The 24,640-nt window shown below is 46.5% G+C and overlaps 1 long non-coding RNA gene across 1 annotated transcript; it reads left to right on the forward strand.

The window, feature by feature from the left end:
* Positions 1-1,498: 1,498 nt before the first annotated feature.
* Positions 1,499-20,098, forward strand: LOC120542960. The gene is made up of 3 exons (XR_005636265.1): positions 1,499-1,537; positions 1,827-1,959; positions 19,819-20,098. It is a non-coding gene; the product is annotated as an uncharacterized LOC120542960 (long non-coding RNA).
* Positions 20,099-24,640: the final 4,542 nt, after the last annotated feature.

Below are 24,640 nucleotides of genomic sequence, written 5' to 3' on the forward strand. Positions count from 1 at the left end.
CAGAAGCTTCAGAACTGGGTGAACTCTTGGAAAATGCTGTTTGGTAAAATAGAAAAGTGCAAAGTGCCACACCTGGGCTAAAGGAACATCGGTTATGAATACAATGAGCCACATGAAGCAACTTCTGAGAAGAATTTATTGATATATGTTGACACCGCAAAAGGCCATGCTGAGCACTAAGTGCAGAAGATCTTCAGGTCGAGCTGCCCTGTGGGACACTCCAAGACTTTGCAGGGTCCCCTCGAAGATGTTGGATGTCATGGCTGGCCTGTACGCTGGTACTGTGAGTGCTGTGCAGAGTGGAGGCAGACCCTCTGAGTTCTTCCCAGACAATCCTGGGGTCCGTCAGTGGTGTGTTCTGCTCCTACTCTGTTCAATGCCTGCATGGACTGGGTGTTGGGCAGGGTCATGGGGTCCAGTGGCTGAGGGGCATCTGGAGTTGAAGAAAGATTCACTGATCTTGACTTTGATGCTGTGATCTTCATGGAGTCAATGGAGGCTCTGAACGGGGCTCTCAAGACACAGAGTGAGGAGTCTGAATGTCTGGGCGTGCGAGGATCCTGACAAAAACCAAAGAGCCAGGCCTTTAATGACCTCTTAGGTGCGGCCATCAGCAGTGTGTCTGTCTGCAGAGAGAGTGTCGACCTCATCGAGAGGTTCACTTACCTCAGCAGTGACATTCATGTGACTCTTCCTATGAAGTCAGTAGACTGATTGGCAGGGCATGGGGGGTCTTGAGGTCACTGGAAAGGGGGTGTGTGGTGCTCCAGATATCTCTCTAAAAGGATGAAGGTCCATTTCTTTAGAGTCCTGGTGATCCCTGTTTGTGAGACATGGACGCTATCCAGTGACCTGAAATGAAGAGTGGACTCCTTCATGGGAAATATTATTATTATTATTATTATTATTATTCATGTGTGTCTCTTCAGAGAATCTTTGGGTCCTGTTGGTTTGACTTTGTGTTGCTCACAGGGTCCCGAAGGAGGCACATGACCTGCATTGTGAGGGAGTGTCGGTTACGGCACTACGCCCATGTGGCGCGATTACCCGAGTGTCTTGACCAGGCGAAGGGGAAACCCTTGTAACATCAGGCTGTGGCAGATAGATGGTCATTTCCAGAGGGTGGGTGGGACTAGACTGCATGTCTGCCCGGGGGGTTGCCATCCAGGACCCCAAGTTGTTTTGTCACGTGGTGGGGGCACATTGCACTGTACCAGTGCAGGCTCTCCAACCTGAGCTGACCTGATTGAGTAGGGGGTCTCCGAGATCAGAGCTTCATTTTAGTCTAACTCTGATTTTCAGTACTGTATATGCATTTAATCATCATTATCATTCATGGTGGCTCCCAAATCCGTATTAACCCCTACTTTCCCTGCTGTTCTTTTTCTGGTTTTCTGTGGCGCCAACACCCAATTAAAGCACCGTGCTGTCCCTACATTGATGGATTGAAGGCCAGAGGTCCGCATGTCTGTCACCATCAAATTCTTCCACGTGAAGCCTGAAAACCGCGAGGACTGATTGAGATCATTAATGTGAGGTAGAATGCCTAGAGGGGGCTGGGTGGGTGGTCTCGTGGCCTTGGAACCCCTGCAGATTTTGTTCTCCAGTTGTCTGGAGTTTTTTTTTTCTGTCCTCCCTGGCCATTGGACCTTACTTTTATCGTATGTTAATTAGTATTACCTAATTTTATTTTTAGATTTTCTCTTTCTTCATCCTGTAAAGGACTTTGAGCTCCACCATTTGTATGAAAATGTGCTCTAGAAATAAATGCTGTTGTTGATGTTGTTCATCATTAGCTTCACATGCCTTTCTGTTTCCTTTTACAGGTGCATGTTAACCCCTGGGCCAATCAACAATGAAGACCTTTGAAATATACAGTAGTGTCCTTTAAGGTGTCTGGCATCATTCACATCCAAAAGACGCCTGAAGTGTCCACAGGCAGCTCAAGACATTGCAAGGGTAAGTCAGACGGCGCTCATTTATTGAGACTCACTTCTGGCATGGAGATCCCTTAGAACTTTGTTACGCGCTGAAGAATTATGGTGGGAAGCCATGGGGCCCAAACAGGCTGTCGCTTGTCACACTGAGAGTGACATCAGTGACTGCAGAGGACGATTATATGGCACAGGTGAGCTAAAGTGCAGTATGTCTCAGTGTGCATTTCTCCACAGACGATCCTGTCTTGTTTTTTTATTCATGTTCTAAATATTTGTTAATAGGATATAGCAGGTTGGATAATGGATGGATGGATGGATGCTTTTCTTTATAAAGAAACATTAGTTTTACTATTGTAGGCCATGGGTCTCCCTGTAGCTACTGGTGAGTAAAGCAGGATCAAGTGTGAGCCAGACGCGTACCAAAAGAGAAATCTCAGTCCAAAAAAGTTTGTTTTAGAAAGGTGTAGTGAAATCTCAAAGCACACCATCCACACGAGAATAGAGAAAGCTTGTTGCACACGCAGAATTAAAGGCAAAAAAGAAAAATGTTTCTTCTTGTTAAACTTCAATTGTTTCTACAATTAAGGTTGAGGTTTTTCTCTATTCTTTACTTCACATTCAGTACGTTCTAAACGTACGACGCTGCACATACAACTGGGCTCATTAAGTGGCAGTTTGTAACCGTGTGCCCCCCGTGCAGGGTCATCTTAACCGAATTATAGGCCCCCGGGCAAAGCAGTGCACTGGGGCTGCTCAGCAAGTCGCAACATACATAGATTGGCATGGGGCCCCCGGGCAACTCTCCAGTGTGCCCATGCATTAAGACGGTCCTTACACATGACCTGGCAAGGCAGATCACTGACTGAGACTAATCTGCAATCAGACTGACAAGAGGTAGTAAGAATATTCCATTTCAATTCAGTTTGTGAGGCTTAGAAGAATCTCCCATGTCATCTTCTTCTTTTGGCTGCTCCCGTTAGGGGTCACCACAGCAGATCTTCTTCCATGTCTTCCTCTTCTCTGTCACACCCATCACCTGCATCTCCCCTCTCACCACATCCATTAACCTCCTCTTAGTCAGTGGCATAGCTCGTGGCAGGCGGTGCTTCAATTTGCTGCCCTCCAACATATCTGAATATGTTAACCACTTTAAATAGAAAATTGAAACGATGCATAGAGAAAAATGAAGATCAATTTTGCATAGATGTATTCATATATAGAGAAATAGCAATACTTTTTCACATATAATTATTTTTAAGCATAAACTAGACAAGAATATCGTATAGATGCACTGATAAGCCGTATTCTAATTATTATTTTAATATAATTACACTGCGAAAACCAGAACCAGTGGAGTGTACATGTGACAGTTTGGGGATGTTTTCTGCACAGAGCAAGAGCGCGTTTTGAATGATAACGAAACAAAATTCTAAATTGTAAAATTAGTTGTTTAACTTCCTAGAACTGTGGTGGGCTGGCGCCCTGCCCGGGGTTTGTTTCCTGCCTTGTGCCCTGTGCTGGCTGGGATTGGCTCCTGCGGATCCCAGTGACCCAGTAGTTAGGATACAGTGGGTTGGATAATGGATGGATGGATCTTCCTAGAAATTCTTATGGGTTTAATGTTTCTGTTTAGTTTTGTTGTTGCCTCATAAATTTCAACTGCTGTGTCTGATGCCGTCCCAGAATGATTTTTGAAGCATTTCTGGATAAAAATCGGAGAATTTGACTTTTTTCATTCATGAGTGATATTTTTCCAAACCCTGCTGCTTACACACAAATTGTACTGAGCCTCTTTGCCAATAAGGCTGCCCCCAAAAATGTGCCGCCCGGGACGGACCGCCTTCTAGCTATGCCACACTGCTCTTGGGTCTTCCACTTTTCTTCTTGCCTGGCAGCTCTGCAATTTATAGGGAGAAATTTTACATAACTAAGATAATACTTCCATCAACTTAACATGAGCTCAATACCTGGCAAATAGCTCTTACGCCCCCTTTTGATTTTTCCGCCTGGTCCATTTTGACCTGTGTAGGCTGCTTCTCGAATTTGGGAGAAGGGTCTGGCTGGAGCCACTGTACGATATGGAGCTCCACACTAGAAATGAGGCACTTGACCTCCGCTGGCTCCTTTATGTCACTTGGGTGTACCTGCTGATCCTTCAGAGCAGAGCCACTGTAGGCCACTAACAGCCAGCCATTAGTTCTCACACATCCCTAATCTTAACTATAGTGTAACCAGGCACACTGTGTGACAGCACAATGTCAGCATGGCGCTCATGTGTTTCCTGTGTAGTGTGGAGCTGCACACCTTGGCAGTGGCTGTAGGCAGGTACTCTTGGATTTTGCGGCCAGGCTGAGTTTGTGTCTAGGCCCCATTGAAGTCTTGAGGCCTATGTTAAGAACAGAAGCCATTTTGAGTGGCTCAGGCAGATCATAACACCCAGGGCTGATCTTGAAAATAGAAGGCACATTATACGTTTACAGACCTCTTACTGCCTCTCGCACAGAATACCGTAAATGTCTTGCTTGCCTGAGCCAATCAATCAACTTGCAGCCCATCACCATTCTCCAGCACTTTGATTAGTGAGTAGAAGGACCTGACCTCCATACTTTTATCTCCTCTCTTCTTTCCAGCAGATCATCTTTTTCCGTCTCTTCCTGTCCTCTGTCATGTCTTCCTTACCTTAAAACAACAGAATCCTTGACCACATCACCCACTGGGCCAGCAGGCCACTTTTATTAAGAACATTTCTAATTTTTCTCATTTGTTTCATTGTTTTCTGTGAAAATATGAAAGCTATAAACTAATGATGGAAATGTTTTCTTGACCATTGGAGATAACTGTTTGTTATAAAATCCCAAGGATGGCCATTTACTGTAAGTGAGCCTGGGCTCGTAGTCTGAAATGTTCCTTACTTATTAAAATTCTCACCATGAGACCAAGGAAGGGCTGCTCACCGGGGTTACTTTTATTATGAAGGATGAGGAGCGACTCAAGCAGCAGAGTGTCGATTGTCCTAATATAACATAACAGAATATTCTCAAACTTGCTTATTCTAATTCAGGGTCATTGGGGTCAAAGCCTGTTTCAGCAGCACAAAACAGGAAACCAAAAATGTGTAGGACAGGCTGTCAGTCCAGCAGAGGGCCGCCACTCGGGCACACACCCACACGATGCCATTTGGCAGTTGTCTGCCTGTCTTTGGCAGAAACAAGGGGCACATGCACAGTCCATACTGACCATGTCAAGGCACACCATCCATGCAGCTTACAGACCTGCTTTAATCTGAACAGGGTCACAAGGCAGCTGGAGCCTATCCCAGCGAGCATCGGGCATGAGGGAGGAATGATCCACCTGGATGGGGCGCTAGCCCAGGGTGAATACTAGTTAGCGATGTCAGTTGCATGTCTTTGGACTGTGGTTGGAAACCAGAGAACCCAGTGTGGAGAACATGCAAACTCTACGCATGGAAGCAGAAGGTGATGGTGTGGGGAACCTCATCAGAATTGGCCAATTTTAAGAGTGGTGACCAGCAGGGGGCAGTGCTGGGGCTGCTGTTATTTTTAATAAATCTAAATGATGTAGATGGGTGGGTTAGCAGATAATTTGGAATCCGTTATGTCGAACTCTGGTGCTGGAGGGCCGCAGTGGCTGCTGGTTTTCATTCTAACCATCTTCTTCATTAGTGACCAGTTTGTGCTGCTCATTAACTTCTTTTGCCTTAGTTTGAGTTAACTTGACTCCGGCCCCCTTAGTTGTTTCTTTTTTCTTAATTAGCAGCCAAACAATAAAGAGAAACAAAACGAGCTGCCACATGACCAGCTCACCTGCGCCCATCACACAATATCTGAAAATAAAGAAAGAACGGTGAAGGTGGTCTCAGTAAGGCTGATACTCAGGTCACCAAAACATCTCGACGGTGTTCTTAGGAAAAACAGAAAACCAACAGTTTTGGAAATGTCTGCTGTGGCAGAATGAGAGGAGCAACACGCTGTGGAATTAAATAACGGCAAGAATCAGCTTCTCATTAAGGACTTGGTTGGAGTTTGCAGCCCCAATTTAGCTGGTCATCTCTTGGCTTGTTTCACGTCTCATGTCTGTTTGGCTTTTATTTAATGAAGAAAAGAATCAATTGAGAGAACCGAATCCTTAAAAGCAGGGCTATTAAAATGAAGGGAAAAAGAATTTAATTAGCAGTGAAAACTGGTCACTGATTAGGAAAAAGGGTCAGAATGAAAACCTGCAGCCACTGTGGCCCTCCAGGCCTGGAGTTCGACACCCCTGAGTTATGTCATCACAGAAGGACTTTGACAGCAGACAGGCTTGGGCAGATTTGTGGCAGATGAAGTTTAATGTCAGTAAATGTAAAGAATTACACACAGAAAGTAAAAATGTGAGCCTTGAATACACAATGGGGGGTCTGAACATCGAGAGTCCACCTTATGAGAAGGATTTGGGAGTCACAGTGGACTCTAATCTATTGACTTCCAGACAAGCCATTAAGAAAGCTAACAGAATGTCAGGTTATATAGCGCCTTGACGTGGGGAGTACAAGTCACAGGAGTGTCTGCTCAGCTTTATAACACACGGGTGAGGCCTCATCTGGAGTCCTGTGTGCAGTTTGGGTCTCCAGGCTACAAAAAAGACATAACGGCACAAGAGAAGGTCCAGAGAAGAGCGACCAGGCTGATTATGGGGGGCTACAGGGGACGAGTGATGAGGAAAGATTCAAACAGCTGAGCCTTTAGAGGAGATGAAGAGGAGACCTGACTGAAGTGTTTGAAATGATTAAGTGAATTAGTCCAGTGGATCGAGACTTGTATTTTAAAATGAGTTCATCAAAAACACGGGGACACAGTTGGAAACTTGTGAAGGGTAAATTTCACACAAACATTAGGAAGTTTTATTTTCACAAAGAACGATAGACACTTGGAATAAGCGACCAAGTAGCGTGGTGGACAGTAAGACGTTAGGGACTTTCAAAACTCGACTTGACATTTTCTTGGAAGAAATAAGTGGACAGGACTGGTGAGCTTGGTGGGCTGAATGGCCTTCTCTCGTCTCGAGTGTTCTGATGTTCTAATGGAGGACATGAACCTCAACCCCCTTGTGGCAAGGCAGCAGCACTACCACTGCGCCACCATGTCACCCAGGATTTGAGATTTAAAGCTTGGGCACAAAATCCATTCATCTACACCTGCAGTAGTGTCGACGAGCGGCCTGATATTTCAGCTTTGGTACTTTGAAGGCCTCAGACTGAATGTGGTCTCCTTAATAAGACTTTCAATTGTTTCGCTCTCAAACATAAAGCTAAATACCAGCACAAGGCCAACAGGCAACAAGCACCGCAAGGGAAAGTTAAAGAGTTCACTTTGAAGAGACCATTCAGGAGGGTGTCGGCCTGCCACAGAGTTAAAGGGGTTAGGGTCTGCCCAGAGGATTCAACCTGGTGGGCCCAGGATCAGCTGTCCCAGTGTTGGTGTCACCCCCCCGCCCTTCATTTGTGAAGTTGAATGTTTTTTTTCGTGGGTTCTGTTTGGACTGGGCAAGTAATCGAGTATTAAAGTGTCCAATCACTTTGGCAATGCTGCCCCTTTAATCCACGTGCTCTGTTCAAAGAGACCGTCCTTCTGACCGTGGGCACAGTAAGTATGTGACAGAGCTGCCCACTGCCTGTCACCCGAGATCGATCCCACTTATTCTTTGACTTGCTATTTTCGCTTCATCTCCCTCATGTAGACATATTGACCAGTTAGGGCCGAGTCCTGTCCGCTCAATAACCACGTGGGCTCAGAAAATCAACAGCTGAGTAGATGAGATCCATTTAGTTGTCCTTCATGAGGTTCGAATTTCTGTACTAAACTGAGCCCGCAGAGAAGAGGGAGATGTCTGTCACTTGGGCAGCCTGGGACGGTGACCTGCAGGAAGTCAATGGTTGCTTAGCAGCAGACGACCTCATTATCATCATAGAGACAGAAAGGCAGACTGCCCTCTGGTGGACAGAACTTCCCATATCGGCCGCCATGTCAACAGTAGAACAGAACAGGGCAGGGCGGGCGTTCAGGCCTCCAACTTCTTCATCTTCTTCTTTCGGCTGCTCCCGTTAGAGGTCCCCACAGATGATCATGTCTTTCCGTATCTTCATGTTCTCTGCATCTTGCTGTGTCACACCCGCCAGTCCTTCATGTCCCTGCAAAATAACATCAAGTCAAGATATTAAGGTGCCTAAAGTCCTGCTGTCTAGTACAGTACCTGGTCACCTATCCCAGGTGTCTGTGGGTCTTTGTGTGAAGAAAAACCTTCTAACGTGTGTGCAGTTTTTACCTTTAACAAGTTTCCAATCGCTGTGTCATTTTAAGTCTCAATCCGCTGCACTACTTCAGTCAAGTCTCCTCTTCATCTTCTGTAAAGGCTCAGCTCTGTTCATCTTTCCTCGTAACTCATCCCCTGTAGCCCTGCAGTCAGCCTGCTGTGTTGAGGATTTGTTCTCTTCTGTCTATTGTCTTGTATTGAACCCCCTTATTCTTTTTGGCACCCACAGCCTACCTGGTAAGGGGTCTCTCTTTGAACTTCCTTTCCCGAGGTTTCTTCCATTTTTCCCTCAAGGCTGGGGGGCTGTCAAGAGGCAGGGTCTGTTAAAGCCCATTGCGGCACTTCCTGTATTTTCATTTCTTACGTGTCTTACTTTCCATGTACTGACATTAAGCGTCATCTGCCCGTGCCCCTCTGTTATGACTCAGCTGATTCTCCATTATCTGTCCTTTCTCCTGCTTTCTTATCATCCTCAGACCTGACCTTCTTGGCACAAAGAGTGGCAGCCCCAGCACTGACCCCTGCTGGAGATCACGTTTAACATCACCTAATTCTGATGAGGTTCCTCTCCCCACCGACACACTAAGCCTTGAATTCCCAGTTGGTTTAGTGGGGTTAAGTTATTTGTTCATCTGTATGTGTAAAATGCTAAGAGTTGTGCCAGTTTATCACACAAACACACACACCACTGGGGCTTATGCCATGACATGCAATGGTGAAGCAAGAAATGTGGCTACCGTCAACCTCTGTAAAGCTATCAGGGATGCACACTGCTTAGGGGAACTGCTCAAGAAGCTGACATGACAGAAACAAAAAACAAAGAGCAGTGCCCTCTGCAGACTGAGAGCCGATTACGTGACAGGAAGAAGAAGAATCGCAGCCCGGGCAGCCATTAGGCATCGGGCACATGCAGTGCAGCAACCTGCTGGGACCCCGAGTCTTGGGAGGAACAGAGAGGTCTGCGTGTTTTCTAGTTTATTGTGTATTTTTATAATATTAATTTGATGTGCTCATTGTACATATTGATATTTATTGATTTATAGGGTTGAGTATCTGTTGTCTTTTGAACTTCTTTCTTCTATTCCACAGTCTTGGACTTCAGCAGCTCAGCATTTCACTACATATTGTGTTCTGTATGTGACAAATAAAACTTGATTTGGTTTGATTTTGACCACCAACCTTTCATGGGGTCTCCTGGAAATCAAATCATCTGACATTCACCTCTCTGATCGTACTCTTTTGTGGCTTCTTCATAGGATCGCAGCACATCAGCAAAGCACAACTCTCACCATGTTAAGCTGACCGCTCGCTAACACACCTGTTCTCGGCACGTGTTGCTCAGTCTTACTGGCACGACTGGTACAACTGGCACAGAAATGGACAGATTAGCCAGTTGCCAGCTGGAATCGCAATCAGCAGTGACGTGCGGTGAGGCTTGTTGGTTGGCACAGCTGCCGGTTGGTTCACCAAGCCTGTGCAATAAGCAGGGCACATTCTGGGTACACACGAGTCCCTCTTAGAGATCCACGTGGTATTAGACTTGAACCCTGACAAGCAAATCTGACACATTTACTCTGTCACCGTTGTCACACTTCAGTTGTAACTCATGAATGCCATTTTTTAAGACCCTTTCACCATTTTTATTTCCAAACCTGCACTTTTTACATCTTTTTCTCTGTTTTTTTTAGTTCCTCACATTTTTCCGTTTCTATCTGAGCATGCAGTGCCACTTGAAGAAGAAGGCTGACCGGCCAGCTCTGCCTGACACATTATGCCTCCTTTGCTTTTTGAAACCTACGGCAGCCAAACATGGCAGGGCAGACGTCCGTTTTGATATAAACCTCTACCAGTGACGTGCGGTGAGGCTCATGGCTGGTGACTCCTTCAGAGTAAAATCTACAAAACTGTGAACCCCAAAGAGTCTCTTATTGACCGTTCAGTTGGCAGCCCCCATGCACATTGACGCCTGGTGATGCTTCATATCTCATTCTTTACACAGACAGACAGGTAAGGCGCATATCTGACTATTAAAGAACAGAGAGAGAGAGAGAGAGAGAGTGGAGAGAGAGAGAGTGAAAGAGAGAGAGCGAGCGCATTTGCTCCTCCCCCTCCACGTGTTCTCAATTTCCCGTTGTAATTCCACAATTCAAACTCATTCAATCCAAATGAAAGTGCAGAGTGGTGGACAAAAAAACAATGGATTTTAATTTTGATCTTCATTGAAATATTTAGTTGTTTTTAAAAGCTTTTAATTCTGATGCTTTAATCAATTTGAATACAAACTGTTCAAGAAAAACATAAAAAAAATTATTTTATTTCTTAAATATTGGATTTTTTTTTAGTCTGATTCCATTTTATATAAAATTGGAAACCGTTTATGGTCTTACCTTTATTTGTAAGTAAAGTCCATGTGCCTATCCTTCTCCACGAAAATCTCTTGTCACTTTCTTGTAAATGTCCTAATTATTTTCTGTTAGTTTTAAAAATCTTAATCTTCCATTTTGGCAGTCAGTGGGAAAAAAGAAATAAAAATAAACGGCCCGTTGCAGTGCACGTGATATCGCTAACTTATTGGCGCACCTGTTGAGCTCACATGCGCCCCCTTCAGGCTCCACGGTACTGCCTGCTTCACTCTGTGCCTTCTCACTGCGGTTTTATGTCCGATCAGCAAGACTAAATATGTCACACACATTCATTAAAGATATGAAACAGACTGCGGAAAGTCGGGGTGTGTAATAAACTTGTCTGCACACCTTAGACTGATGACATACAGAGAGAGAGCGACAGGCACGCGACAATCGCAGGCATCAACCCCGTGAGTGTGTGAGGAGAGCGCAGTCCAAGGGGAGGTGAGACTCGTCACTGCCGCACCTCGTGTTTCTGCTCTGGAACAAATCCCAGGCTGGGCGCCACACACCAAGCACACAATTTAGGATCGCCAGTGCACCTAACCTGCATGTCTTTGGACTGTGGGAGGAAACCCACGCAGACACAGGGAGGTCCCGGGTCTCCTTACTACGAGGCAGCAGCGCTATACCCCTGCGCCACCGTGCCACCTTATTACCATTGTACAGTATTCTCCTACTTTAGCAGAAGTCGATTTATTTTCACTTAACGACGGAGACACTGACACGAGTCCATGATCCGTTAATTCGATTTTTTTTTTCTCCTAACCAGCTTCAGTGCAACTGAGTGTCATTCACAGAAGGAGAGTGTAGGACGTCACAATCATTTTTGTTGCCTTAGAGCATTATGGGATTGACTGACACCAATGTAAGTTCGGGTGCTTGTCCTTATGTTTTGATGCTGGGGGTCTCAGCACGAGGTCAGCCTTCAAGATTACTGTATTCCTCTTTTAAAAGCTGGAGCGCAGGACAAAGTGGCGCAGATCGACAGCTAGTTGGGTTTGGCTCTTCGTATACGAGGTCTGTCTATTAAATAACGAGACTGACGCAATAACTCCCTTCTATCTATACAGTATAACAATTGTAACGCTTGTCCGCATTCGCAGTTACGCACCGATGGCTTCCACTGGACGAAGGCGTGGAGCAGACCAGTTCCTGTCAGCTGTTTCAAGACCTCGGACGTTTTCTTCTTTACTGCAACCATTGACTCAGAAGGTGTCTCTTAACACACCGATTTCAATTTAGGATGAACACACACGTGCACGAGACATGCAGGCTTCACCGTAAGCCTCAGTAAGCATTTGAAAAGATTCCGTTGGTGTTTCGGTCGATTTTACTAACAATTTGAAACGGACACGTTTCTCCACTTTTAAACTTAGCAGGATTCCGTTGCACGAAGGGAAACACAACTGCATGAAACGGTGACTGACCATCAACTAAACGACAGAGAGTGCTGTCGCTTGTCGTGCGGGTTTGGACAGGTTTAACCCTGACTGGCAAGTGCTCAGAATCGGTTCTCACCGCTTTGTTCAAGTTAAGAGATAGAAACCCAGTCTCGTTATTTAATAGATTGACCGGATATTAGGGATGGGAAAATTGATACCACAGTAATCGATATTTCCATACTCAAACTGTACTCATTTGGGATTGAGTACCATTCAAAAATATCGATTCATGCAAAAAGGTGTAGAATGTATTAACACTTTCCGCGCTCACGTACTGAAATGCGCAGATGCGCTGTGACGCCACAGCGCCGTAAACCCACACCCTTTGCGCAAGCGCAGACCGAGAGCTTAGTTGTATGTTGTATGCCGCTGGTTTTTATAGTTGGAAGAAGAATACAGCCGCCCGATGCAATATCTGTGAGAAGAATCCGCAGTATAGCGGCGAAATAATCATCCTATTTAAAGAGTTAAAAAGCACACATGTTGTTCAACAGAAAGATGTTTGTAAAACATCAAAGCTTTTCAGCGGCAATCAGCTCCAGATAAGGGAGGCTGCAGGAGAGTTTCAAAGATGCACGAGACGTTATTCAGGAAACTCTGCCGCAGACTTTTTAGTTGAGTAAAATATTGTACCGTTTATCACTCATTAATACTTATGACATGCAAATCACGTTGTTAGCATGATGGAGGACTCACAACAGGGAAGCATAACTGTCAGAGCATTTTGTCACGAGTTGTGTCCGTTTTGTTTTTCTGCTAATTAAAATGAAGGCTACAGTACAACGAATATACATAAATACGAATGTTAAATACTCTTAACACTATGCAAAATACTTACTAGCTATGTCTAATTTGAAGATTCAAACTTTCACTAGGAGTAGTTTTTCCTTCCGAAAAACAAGTGCCTGAGTAAATGTTAATACAAACCGGGTTCCAAAAAAGTTGGGACACTCTACAAATCGTGAATAAAAACTGAATGCAATGATGTGGAGGTGCCAACTTCTAATATTTTATTCAGAATAGAACATAAATCACGGAACAAAAGTTGAAACTGAGAAAATGTATCATTTTAAGGGAAAAATATGTTGATTCAGAATTTCATGGTGTCAACAAATCCCAAAAAGTTGGGACAAGGCCATTTGTCACCACTGTGTGGCATCTCCCCTTCTTCTTACAACACTCAACAGACGTCTGGGGACCGAGGAGACCAGTTTCTCCAGTTTAGAAATAGGAATGCTCTCCCATTCTTGTCTAATACAGGCCTCTAACTGTTCAATCGTCTTGGGCCTTCTTTGTCGCACCAAATGTTCTCAATAGGTGAAAGATCTGGACTGCAGACTGGCCATTTCAGTACCCGGATCCTTCTCCTACGCAGCCATGATGTTGTGATTGATGCAGAATGTGGTCTGGCATTATCTTGTTGAAAAATGCAGGGTCTTCCCTGAAAGAGATGACGTCTGGATGGGAGCATATGTTGTTCTAGAACCTGAATATATTTTTCTGCATTGATGGTGCCTTTCCAGACATGCAAGCTGCCCATGCCACACGCACTCATGCAACCCCATACCATCAGAGATGCAAGCTTCTGAACTGAGCGTTGATAACAACTTGGGTTGTCCTTGTCCTCTTTGGTCCGGATGACATGGCGTCCCAGATTTCCAAAAAGAACTTTGAATCGTGACTCGTCTGACCACAGAACAGTCTTCCATTTTGCCACACTCCATTTTAAATGATCCCTGGCCCAGTGACAACGCCTGAGCTTGTGGATCTTGCTTAGAAATGGCTTCTTCTTTGCACTGTAGAGTTTCAGCTGGCAGCGGCGGATGGCACGGTGGATTGTGTTCACTGACAATGGTTTCTGGAAGTATTCCTGAGCCCATTCTGTGATTTCCTTTACAGTAGCATTCCTGTTTGTGGTGCAGTGTCGTTTAAGGGCCCGGAGATCACGGGCATCCAGTATGGTTTAACGGCCTTGACCCTTACGCACAGAGATTGTTCTAGATTCTCTGAATCTTCGGATGATGTTATGCACAGTTGATGATGATAGATGCAAAGTTTTTGCAATTTTTCGCTGGGTAACACCTTTCTGATATTGCTCCACTATCTTTCTGCGCAACATTGTGGGAATTGGTGATCCTCTACCCATCTTGGCTTCTGAGAGACACTGCCACTCTGAGAAGCTCTTTTTATACCCAATCATGTTGCCAATTGACCTAATTAGTGTTTATTGGTCTTCCAGCTCTTCGTTATGCTCAAATTTACTTTTTCCAGCCTCTTATTGCTACTTGCCCCAACTTTTTTGGGATTTGTTGACACCGTGAAATTTTGAATCAACATATTTTTCCTTTAAAATGATACATTTACTTGGATTAAACGTTTGATCTGTCATCTACGTTCTATTACAAATAAAATATTGACATTTGCCATCTCCACATCATGGCATTCAGTTTTTATTCACAATTTGTTTAGTGTCCCAACTTTTTTGGAATCCGGTTTGTAAATATACTCATCATTTTGCAAATTTAGTGGATTTAAAAGTACTTTCATTGCATTAGTAACAGCAGCTCGTGTAATAAAATGTTAGGTGGACTGACCAGGGCCGCCCGGTGTGTGTGTGATGGCCTCTCGTCCTGTCCTTGTCTTGTTCCTGCCTTGCACCTGTAGAGGCAAAATAGGATTAAGCGTAAAAATGTTAGCATTATTTTTTCTAAGTACAAATTTGAAACTTAACTAAATTTAAATCTAATATGACAATATCTTTCTCGATAAAACAGAAGGGCAGAATATAATAGAAACTGCAAATGTGGAAATATTTTTTTTTTGTAAACGTTAGTGTTCAAAGGGGTTCAGTTGAAGTACATTCATGAATAACCAACTCTTTATGAAAATGTAAAAATTAATATTTTCTTTATTACATTTGTATGTTTGGGGTGGCACGGTGGCGCAGTGGTCGCACTGCTGCTTCACAGTACGGGGAGCCGGGTTTGCGTCCCGTGTGGAGTCTGCATGTTCTCCCCGTGTCTGCGTGGGTTTCCTCCCACAGTCCAAAGACATGCAGGTCAGGTGGATTGGCGATCCTAAATTGTCCCTGGTGTGTGTGCCCTGCGGGGGTAGCGGACCCCCGTGACCCTGTAGTTAGGATATAGCGGGTTGGATAATGGATAGATAGATGGATATTCATTCTTTGCTACCTGGATCCTTCCTGTGTGGAGTTTGCATGTTGTCTCCAATGGCTGTGTAAGTTTCATCCCACTGTCCAAAGATGCACAGGTTAGGTGAACTGGCAAAGGTAACTTGGCTATAGTGTGTGTTTGCCCTGTAATGGATGGGCACCCTGTCCAGAGTTTGCTCCTGCCTTGTACCCTATGGCAGCTGGGATAGGCTCCGGCACCCCCCACAGCCCTGGTCTGAAGTAAGCAGGTTAGAAAATGACATGCCGTGTTCATTCTACTAATATACATTTTGTAATAAATTTGTTATGGTGACCTTAATACTGTGTTGTGATATTAGTTCATTTACGTGCAGACTGGCCCTTAGCCATTCTAAACACTATCATCATTGGAATTTTTTTTTTAAATACTCAGTATTGTTATCAGTATTGAAAATCTGACACATAAAATACTTGTATTGGTGTCGCCCACCCATCCCTACCTCGTATGTTGAGGCCGCCACATGCAGGTAGGCGGGGCTGACATATCTATTGCTGTATTGGACCCTCCCACAACCCTAATCTATCTACATCTTAACTGGGCGGAGCTCTGGAGTTCTGTACTTTGACTCTTTTAGCAACCATTGGAGTTAACAGCACATGCTTGGACCGCCCACTAGAGTCAACTCCGCCTACTTGGAGCTCCAGGGTGGAGGTGGAGGCTCCAAGCTGCATGCATACGTAGCTGCGCCGTCTGGAAAGTCTGTGTGTGTTGATTAACGTTTCTTTAGTCTTGATTTAGTTTAGTAAAGGACTTTATTTTTTACATTCTAATCAGATGGCTTGTTTAAAACACATGAAACAGACAATAAAAGAGAAGAGACAATTAGTACACCAAGCACATGTGACATTTATGACTTACTTAACAAATCTGAACGGTGATTTTGCGGACCCCTTTGTGATGTATCACAGACCCCACTTTAAGATATGCTGCTCTACTTCACGTGAACATGTAGCAAATGAGTGTGGAGGACACAGAAAACGTGTGTGAAGAAGAAGAAGAAGGTGCGAGTGCAGAGACAGCCATGGGTCCGAGCAGCAGCAGTCCACTGCCGTCTTTATTCTTTGTATGGAGGTCTTTGAGTTGCTGTCCCCCACCCCACTTCAATGAATTGCCGTTTATAAATTAGACTGGAGGGCAGCATGGTGGCTCAGTGCTTAGTGCCTCACAAATCCAGCGACTGTGTGGAGTTGGCATGTTCTCCCTCTGTCTAAGGGGGCTTTCCTCCAACATCCCAAAGATTGGAGATTCCAAACTGGCCCCATGTTAATGTGCCCGACACTGTTCTGGCATCTCATGCCGAGTGGTATCCTGCCTTGCTCCTGATGCTGATAGAGTGGGCTCCAGCCCCGAATCAGACCAAGTAGGTTTGAAAATGTTATACTCAACTGACCTGGCTGTGCGTTTTAGGGTGAAACGTGGCGGACTGTCATCCCACCCAGGGTTAGTTCCTGCCTGGCACCTCATGCTGCTGGGGTAAGCTCCATCTCACTCTGGGCCTGAATCAGAACTGTCGGGTTCACTCAAGCCGGGATGAGAGCATGCGAGCGCGCTGGTGGGCACCGTGTGGTGGTCTGCACTCCATCCAGGGGCTCGTGAAGAGGGTTTGAGGAAATGACAAACTGAAACAGAGGAGCATAAACATTGGGAAGTGTCTAAAAATACAAATGGCGTGAAATCATCCAGACTGGCGAACTTAAAATTAAAAATGAGAAATTTAGCAGGAATCCTCTCCCGCCCCACCAAAGGCCGAGGCCCCAGTGACCTCCTAAGCTGCGCTCCTTGTCTGATGGTTTTGTTCCTTCTGTCACCAGCAGAGGTCGCTGTTATCCTGCAGGTTTGCTGCTCTGCCCTCGCCTCGCCGCCCTCTTGGACTCGCAGACTCGCCCGCCTGATGGTTTTATCGTCCATCTCCTCGGTGGACGTCTCGGTCTCTCTCAGTAGATTTCATTTTATTCCCACCAATTTGCTGTCCCCTTCTACAGGGCTGTCCTTCCTACACAGGACCCCCTCAATCCAAAACAGACCACTGAGCTGAAATGGACCCCCTGATGCAGCAAACAGCCAGCAAGATGGAATGAAGTGGGCTGCCAGACAAAGGTGGGCACTTGTGCTCTGCCACTAAAGGACATCATCATCGTCTGTTTGAGGACTCAGTCCTTCAGCTATCTGTCACCTTCACCACCGGATGTGCAGGCCATTGGGGGGTCTTCACTGACCCACGGTATGAACGTGACCGCGTCACTTGGCCGACAGCTGTAGGGACTGAGCCCTGCACTGTAAAGGCGCTATATCGAACAGACCGATGAGAACAATCACGAGGCGGCTTCCCATTCCATCAGAGGCCTCCATTGTTTTATTGTGCCATTTCATCAGTACAGTATGATGTGACTGAGCCACAAAAGGCGCTATATAAAGAGTGGTGATGGGTGTTAATGAAAGACCTCATATAAAAAGTAATAGTGTGTGCTGGACGCCATCCATGGAGGCACAATGTAAGCCGTGACAACGGGCACAGCCCACCTTTAATGAAAGACGCTATATAAAGAGTGACGATGAGTGGCTGCGCACCATTAACGAAAGGCACTGCTGTCATTTGGTGACTCGGCCAGCTGATGCCACTTTGTTATTTTTCAATTCTACTGCCCGTCATGTGTGGGGGCTAACAGTTGACCTGGCAGTCCAGCATTTGCCCCCGTTGAGTGAGGGTGGTCACCGTGCACACAAAGTAAAGAAGACGGGCTGCGTGTGGTTTCTGTTGTGCAGGGTAATCAAGTCCATGCCAGCTTGTGGCTCCCCTGATGCCACCACCACCACCACCATTGGCTTATACTGTGTGTGTATATACAGTAGATATACCCAATGGAATAAAATAGAATAAAAATTCAAAAGCAAAAGGCTCCTCCGTTCACATCCGTGCTGACTTGCAGTTTATCTCCCGATTTGACTCTCAAGGTCGGAGTCAAAAGTCCTTGACGTCGCTCCCATAAAACTTGCCAGCTGCGCGGCTTCCTCAAGTCGTAAAGACGCCATCAAGGCCGTGGGCCCTTTGCCCGCCTCTCTATGCTCAATGACTGTCCTGCTTCAACGCCAAGGCCTGAGGCGGCAGTCAGAGATCCCACCGCTGCCTCATCGTGTGACTCCATGCCGGTGACCCTAATTTTAAGAATACATGTGTGCCCTTCCTGTGGTCTGCTGCACCTGAGCAAATCTAAAGATAATAAAAGTGGGAATCGTCGCTCCACCTCACTGGCCCAGTGCACCTCCTTGGTCTGATGGGCTGCTGTATATAGCGCCTTTACATTGTGAATTCTCTCCCTCGGGGACATGCAGCATGAAGACGTGCCAGTTAGGGCTGCCCCTTTGACCGTCTCGTTTTATATAGCGCCTTTTTTGCAGTAAGAACCATCACAACGTACTCGGGCATTACAGCACAGTTGCTTGGTTACTAGTATAAGAGGAGCACTGGTGGGGTTAGGCGGCCCACTTAGACTCGTGCAGTGGGTCACAGATGGGACCTTGTCATTTTAAAAGTGCTTTTAGCTTTACAGTTAATACAACATGAGGACTGGGGGGTAAAGTGGTTCAGGGGTCACACAGTGATGCAGTGATGAAAGCCAAACCTGTGACCGTGTCACTTTATATAGCGCCTTGCTATAATACATACCATCCTAAGATGTTTCAACGAACTTAAAGTGCATTCAGATTGTGTCCTCATTTCTATAATGAGAGCATTGGCTGGTGAAGCGACTCAGTTTGTGGCAGTCAGGCTGCCTGGGGGCTCAGCTGATGGTGTGACCCTAACTTTATATATAGTGCCTTACTGTAATCAGCACTATCACAGTTTTGCTTTACAGTTAAGGAGCACTTACATTCTGATTGCTGGTAGTCTAGTAAAGTCACAAAATAAGTCTGAATCTGAGACCTTGTGACTTTATATAGCGCCTTTTTGACACTCTAGCATTACAGTACAATGATCTCTTTATTAATAGAAAACGAGCAATGGCCGGCGCTGCTGAATGCCTGCATGGGGCTCTGATGTATTCATTGCCTAAGGAAGACTCCGCCCTCTTTCTGGAATCCCTCTGATTTCAAAGGATGCAAACATTCAAACCTTTAACCCCGCCCAGTGCGACGCCTCTCAAATGGATAACCCCGCCCAGCCCGCGTGCAGACAATTCGTATTGTCCCGCCCACTCCAGGAAGTCGTGCTGACCTCTGGTGTGGTTGGTGGGCATGGAACCTGTCAATCATCCTTATCCCGCAATATCTATGGCGTCAGTCACGTAACGTCCACAACACTCCGCAATGGTCACCGAGTCACTCCTCACTGTTTTGTTCAGCTTGAAAATGCACCAAATGTCTGTTTTACCTGCATTGTTAACACTCTTTAATTGAATATTGTTTTTTATCAGTATGTTGCTGCTAGAGTATGTGAATTTCCCCTTGGGATTAATAAAGTATCTATCTCTCTATCTGTCTATCTATCTAAATGTGTATTCCTGTTTTCCAGTTGTATCCGGCTGCAGGTCGCAGACTCGGCCTTCCACGCCCCCTGCCTTCCACGCCACGCCCCCAGCATTCCCGTCCGTCTTCTGTCGCATCGCTTTCGTTGAAAATCTAGTAACGCTGATTTACCATGTAACCCAAAAAGACGATATTAATATACACCAGTATACAGTGCCTAACCACGCTAGCGCCACACAGACTGTAACCAGGTCGGGATTGAACCAATCAGAATGAAGACACGACCAGAGAGGTGGACGGCATGTGACAACAAATCCAAAGCAGCACGCTGGTGTCACTTCAATGTTGTCACTTTCTGTAGCAACTTAAAGTGCTATTAAAGGCGCTATATAAAGATTAACGTTTTCCACATGCGGAGTTTCGTTTGCAGTGTCGTGTAAGTGAATGAGCTTGACTGTGTGGGTTCAAAAGGTGGTATTCACAGCCCACCCCTCCCGAGCCCACCTGTTTGAAGTATTTTGTGGCGCAGTGGTTAGCTACGCTGCCTCCCAGCCCCAGTAATTTGGGTTCAAGTCCTTGAAGTTTGCACGTTGCCCCCCTTCGTCAGCGTGGCTGTTCATGTTGTCATTTTAAAGACGCTGAGCCTGGCATGGGAGTGTGGGTGTTCTCGTCACCCAATTCAGGGATGGCCCCAGCTTTGCACCCTGTGATGCTGGTATAGGCTTCACCCTCCTTCACATCCTAAATTGGGTGACACAGTTGTCCGATAATGGATGGACGAGGTCTTTCGAAAACGAGGCAGCTGCCTAACGGATATGTGCAATTTCAGAAAGGGTCGCACGGGGGCGCCATGCTCAGAGAGCGGCAGGTAAAGTGGCTTCTCCAAATGCGCGCTCGCTTCGAAGAAGCACGTGATATAGCGCCTTTCACTTAAAATATGCTTTAAAGCCTGATCGGTCCCGTAATGTCGTCCGACCTGTGCGGTCATCGCCCCGTTTTAACGTTTAGACCCGCACGGCCCGTTCGAGAGGTTAATCCATAAATGTCGATTTCCTTTGCTGCTTTTCCTTGGCCTATCAGTCCACGCGTCCATTTTCAAACTCATTTCTTTCAAGTACCTTTCATTAAGTGTTGGGTGGCACAGTGCCTGGTGCTGCTGCCACAAAACTCCAGCGATCAGGGTTCGAATCCCAGCGTTTTTATGTTCTCCCTGTGTTTTTGTAGTTGGCTGATTTTCCTCGCGCTAGCTTTTCTAAGCTATCGGGAACCCACGCTGGACGGGACGCCAGCACACTGCGTGTCCACACCCCCACTCTCACCCTTCTAGGATCGCCCTCGTCCACTTTCTGGTAACCCCAGTTCGGCGTTACGGGAGGCGCATGCGCACACACTCGACGCCGGGCCAATTGAATTGTGACGCGCACACGCAAGAAACGGGCAAACTCTGCCGATGCTGAGCGGCTCTCGACTTGAACTCAGATCCTTGGAGAAGTATGGCATCAGCGTTTACACTTCTGGGCACCCTGCGTTGCCAAATCTGCTTGTTAAAAAGCCAAACCGGCACTGGAGACGAACTCGTAAAAATCAGTTTATGGTTCACAGAGTACATGGTGTAACTGAAATGACCCCGTCCAGCGCGTCAGAGTGGGCTTCAAGGCTCCTCCGCGGGCCAACTGCTTTCATTCAGCTGGAGATCAAAGCCGACGAATCCCACACACTTAGTCAATAAATAACCGAGCGGCGGGTTCAATGCCCAGGACGGCCGTCCCTGGCCGGCTGCCTGTCGCCGAATGGCCTTTTCGCTGAGCTGCACACGTTGCGTCTTTTAGTTGGCCCAAGCTGGGGGTCGTGGAGGTGTCGTTTCTCTCTGTCAAAATAGGCAGGGATGGGAATACGTGACAACAGGACCGTAAACTCGGGGGCCCACGTAACGTCGAGGCCATTTTGTTAATGCGCCGCTAGAGGGCGAGCGGGACACACAAACACGGGAACACGATCTCGACGGGATGCCGGGACGCCAGGCTGTCTCAACGCTTTGCTGTCATAAATGAAGGGGCGCCTGCACTTACACAATGGTGAACCATAAAAAAAATTATAAGACAGGAACCACCAGGCCATCATTTTGCACACCCATGCCAACAGAATGCCAGGTTGGTATCTGTTAGCCGACATTTGCAGTGCCCAGTAGCTGTGTGTGGAGTTTGTATGTGCTCTGAATTTTTGAGTGAGTTACATAAACCCCCCCAGCCCAGCCAATGACATTTTTTCCTTCTTTTACTCAAAGTCGGTCAATCCATTAGACAGCACAGCAGATCCATCATCAGAGGGGCTCCATTTATGAACTGTAAGGGGCTTGCGTGGGTTGTAGTAGTATGAGAATAACGTCAGCACCCTTTGTTTTCATGGATGTGCTTCAGATACTTTGGGGGGGCACCCCAGCACCCCAGCTACCCACTGTGAACAGTGCTGTGTGACGTCCATCAAGCCCACCTAGGGCTCCAAATGGGCCTCAACTGGCATTGCTTTTACTAAACAGAATCTTCATCGCTGCAGACCCTTACAGATTTTGTCACCTTGTCACACATTTTGAAAGCATGTGTAGTTTTTGACCCTTTCCATTCCAAATGGTGGTCGTGAGGACATTTTAGGGCACCTCACCAAGACAAGAATGACCAAAACCTGAAAATCAGAAAGAGCAGAAAACATCAGGCCACCACTGTGCCAGTCCATAGCAGTGGGCATACTGGGGCTCTCCATGATTTGCTGCTGAGTGGGTGAATCTTTGTGTTTGGAACGCCTTCTGTTCCCCTGTGGGTTTTTGGAGAGCCCACTGCCCCCACCCCATGCCCCCCGATGCCATTCCAACGTAACTGTGTACTTAACCCTTTCCCGAGCAAGTCTTTGTCTTCCGCTGACTGTAAAACTCCATGAACTTACACTCATATTGACCCCTGGCACTGCCATCTTTAACCTGGTCACCAAACCCCACAAGTGTTTTGCTGCGCATCAGTGGTCAAAGCTGTGCCAGTAGCATTATGGGGGCACAAAGTCAAGCTTTCCATTAAAGTGTGACATAAAACCTTGGCACTTCCACCCCTCTTCCTATCCTGCTGATCCAGGGCAGAGTCGAGGGTCTATGTCTGCCATCATCGGGTTCAAGGCAGTAACAATCCTTAGCCAGGACGCCAACCCATGGCAGGGCAAACCCACACATTTACATTTCCTTATTTGACGAAGCCTTCATTGGAGGAGACTTACGACGTCTGAGATACGATTGGTTCCACTTGTTTTCTTTGGTCCAATTGGAGCTGAGGCAGGTGAAGTGAGCGGCTCAGTGGTGGCAGTAGTGGGATTGGAGCCTCAGGGTTCACATTCACGGAGGCCAACTTGGCATTGCCAATCCAGTGATGTGGCATGAATGAAAGGTTACCTGCTTAGCGTGTAATACAAACGTGACATCACAAACCGCTAGGCGCTTTATAAAAACGGGTGACGACTTCTGAAGGACTCCTATTGTGCCACACCTAATGACTAAAGCACTTGTCAGCTGGCACAGCTGTGTGACCCAAGTGAGTCCAGTCTGCGTTTATAGATTTATACACCCTGCCACTGTGCCAGTCACCTCATGGTCACACTGGTCCTGTAACTGAACACATTTAGTGTGGCACATTGGCAGGGTGGCACCCACCCGCCCCAGCAATCTGGATTCAAATCCCAGAACTTGCATGTTCTGCCCATGTCAGTGTGTTTTTTCCATTGACATTTTAAAGTCGTGCCCATTAGGTTAGCTGGCCTGGCACGTGTGAGTGGGCACGAGTGTCATCCCATCCGGTGTTGGTTCCCGCTTTGTGCCCAGAGGTGCCCGAGTGCTGCATTGGCTGCACAGTCTCTGCCTCCCCGATTCAACAACCACAGCCTTCATTTCTGTAGCAGGTCTCCTCGAGAGACACGGAGCTCAAAAGCTTTAGAAGATGAAACACTGATAAAGTAGAAGTAATTAAATCAAATAAAAAGAATAAATTAAATAAACAAATACAAAGGTACAGCCTCAGCGTCTCTGTGGCTGCACCTCTTAAGTTAGCTGGCGCTCTAAACCTGCCCCTTACAGGTCTGTGCATTGGCACCTAGACAGGGAGGCAGGTTAGTGCCCACCCCACTGGGCTGGACTGGCTTGAGGTGTCATGATGGATGACGTCATTGACAAATGATAAGGTGTGGAGCCCCCTAGTGGCTAAGTGGGCTACGGTTTGTGTTTATAGAAGGGCAGGATCAGCCGAGGACGTTTAGTGATTGTGAAGAGTTGGCCCGAAAGATCAGACGAGTGCCAATGGCGCCACTTGGTCTTAATCATCTGACCTCCACTACCGCGTAAGCCAAGGCGTTGGTACCCTCTGCTCAAGCGCGAGAACACGTCCTTAGAAAGCAGGGTGACAAAAACGTGCAAAAATACTTAAAACCCACAAGAATACATGTGGGTGGCACCGTGGATGGATGGCTACCTTGTGCCAAGGAGACTGGAGTTCAAGTGCCAGGTGTCCTCCTGCAGTCTAAAGACATGCAGGTCAGGTGGGCTGGCAACAGCTAAGCTGGGCCCCTGTTGGGTGATGAGCACCCTGTGACACTCTGGCACCCCGCCTGGCACCCGACATTTGCTGGGAGAGGCTCTAGCTGCCCTGTGACCCTGTTATGGCTGAGTGGGTTAGGAAAGTTAACATCAAAAAAAAAAAAAAAACCCAAAGTGCCACCCAATCCTCATACTGCGACATAATGAGAGACAAACACAGACAGAAGTGCCACTTAAAGTGACAAAGTACCAAAGGAATAGAATGGCAGCCATGGGCTGGCACCATTTTTGGTGTTGTGACCCA

The sequence above is a fragment of the Polypterus senegalus genome, chromosome 13 (assembly GCF_016835505.1).
Source record: "Polypterus senegalus isolate Bchr_013 chromosome 13, ASM1683550v1, whole genome shotgun sequence".
Classification (NCBI taxonomy): domain Eukaryota; kingdom Metazoa; phylum Chordata; class Cladistia; order Polypteriformes; family Polypteridae; genus Polypterus; species Polypterus senegalus.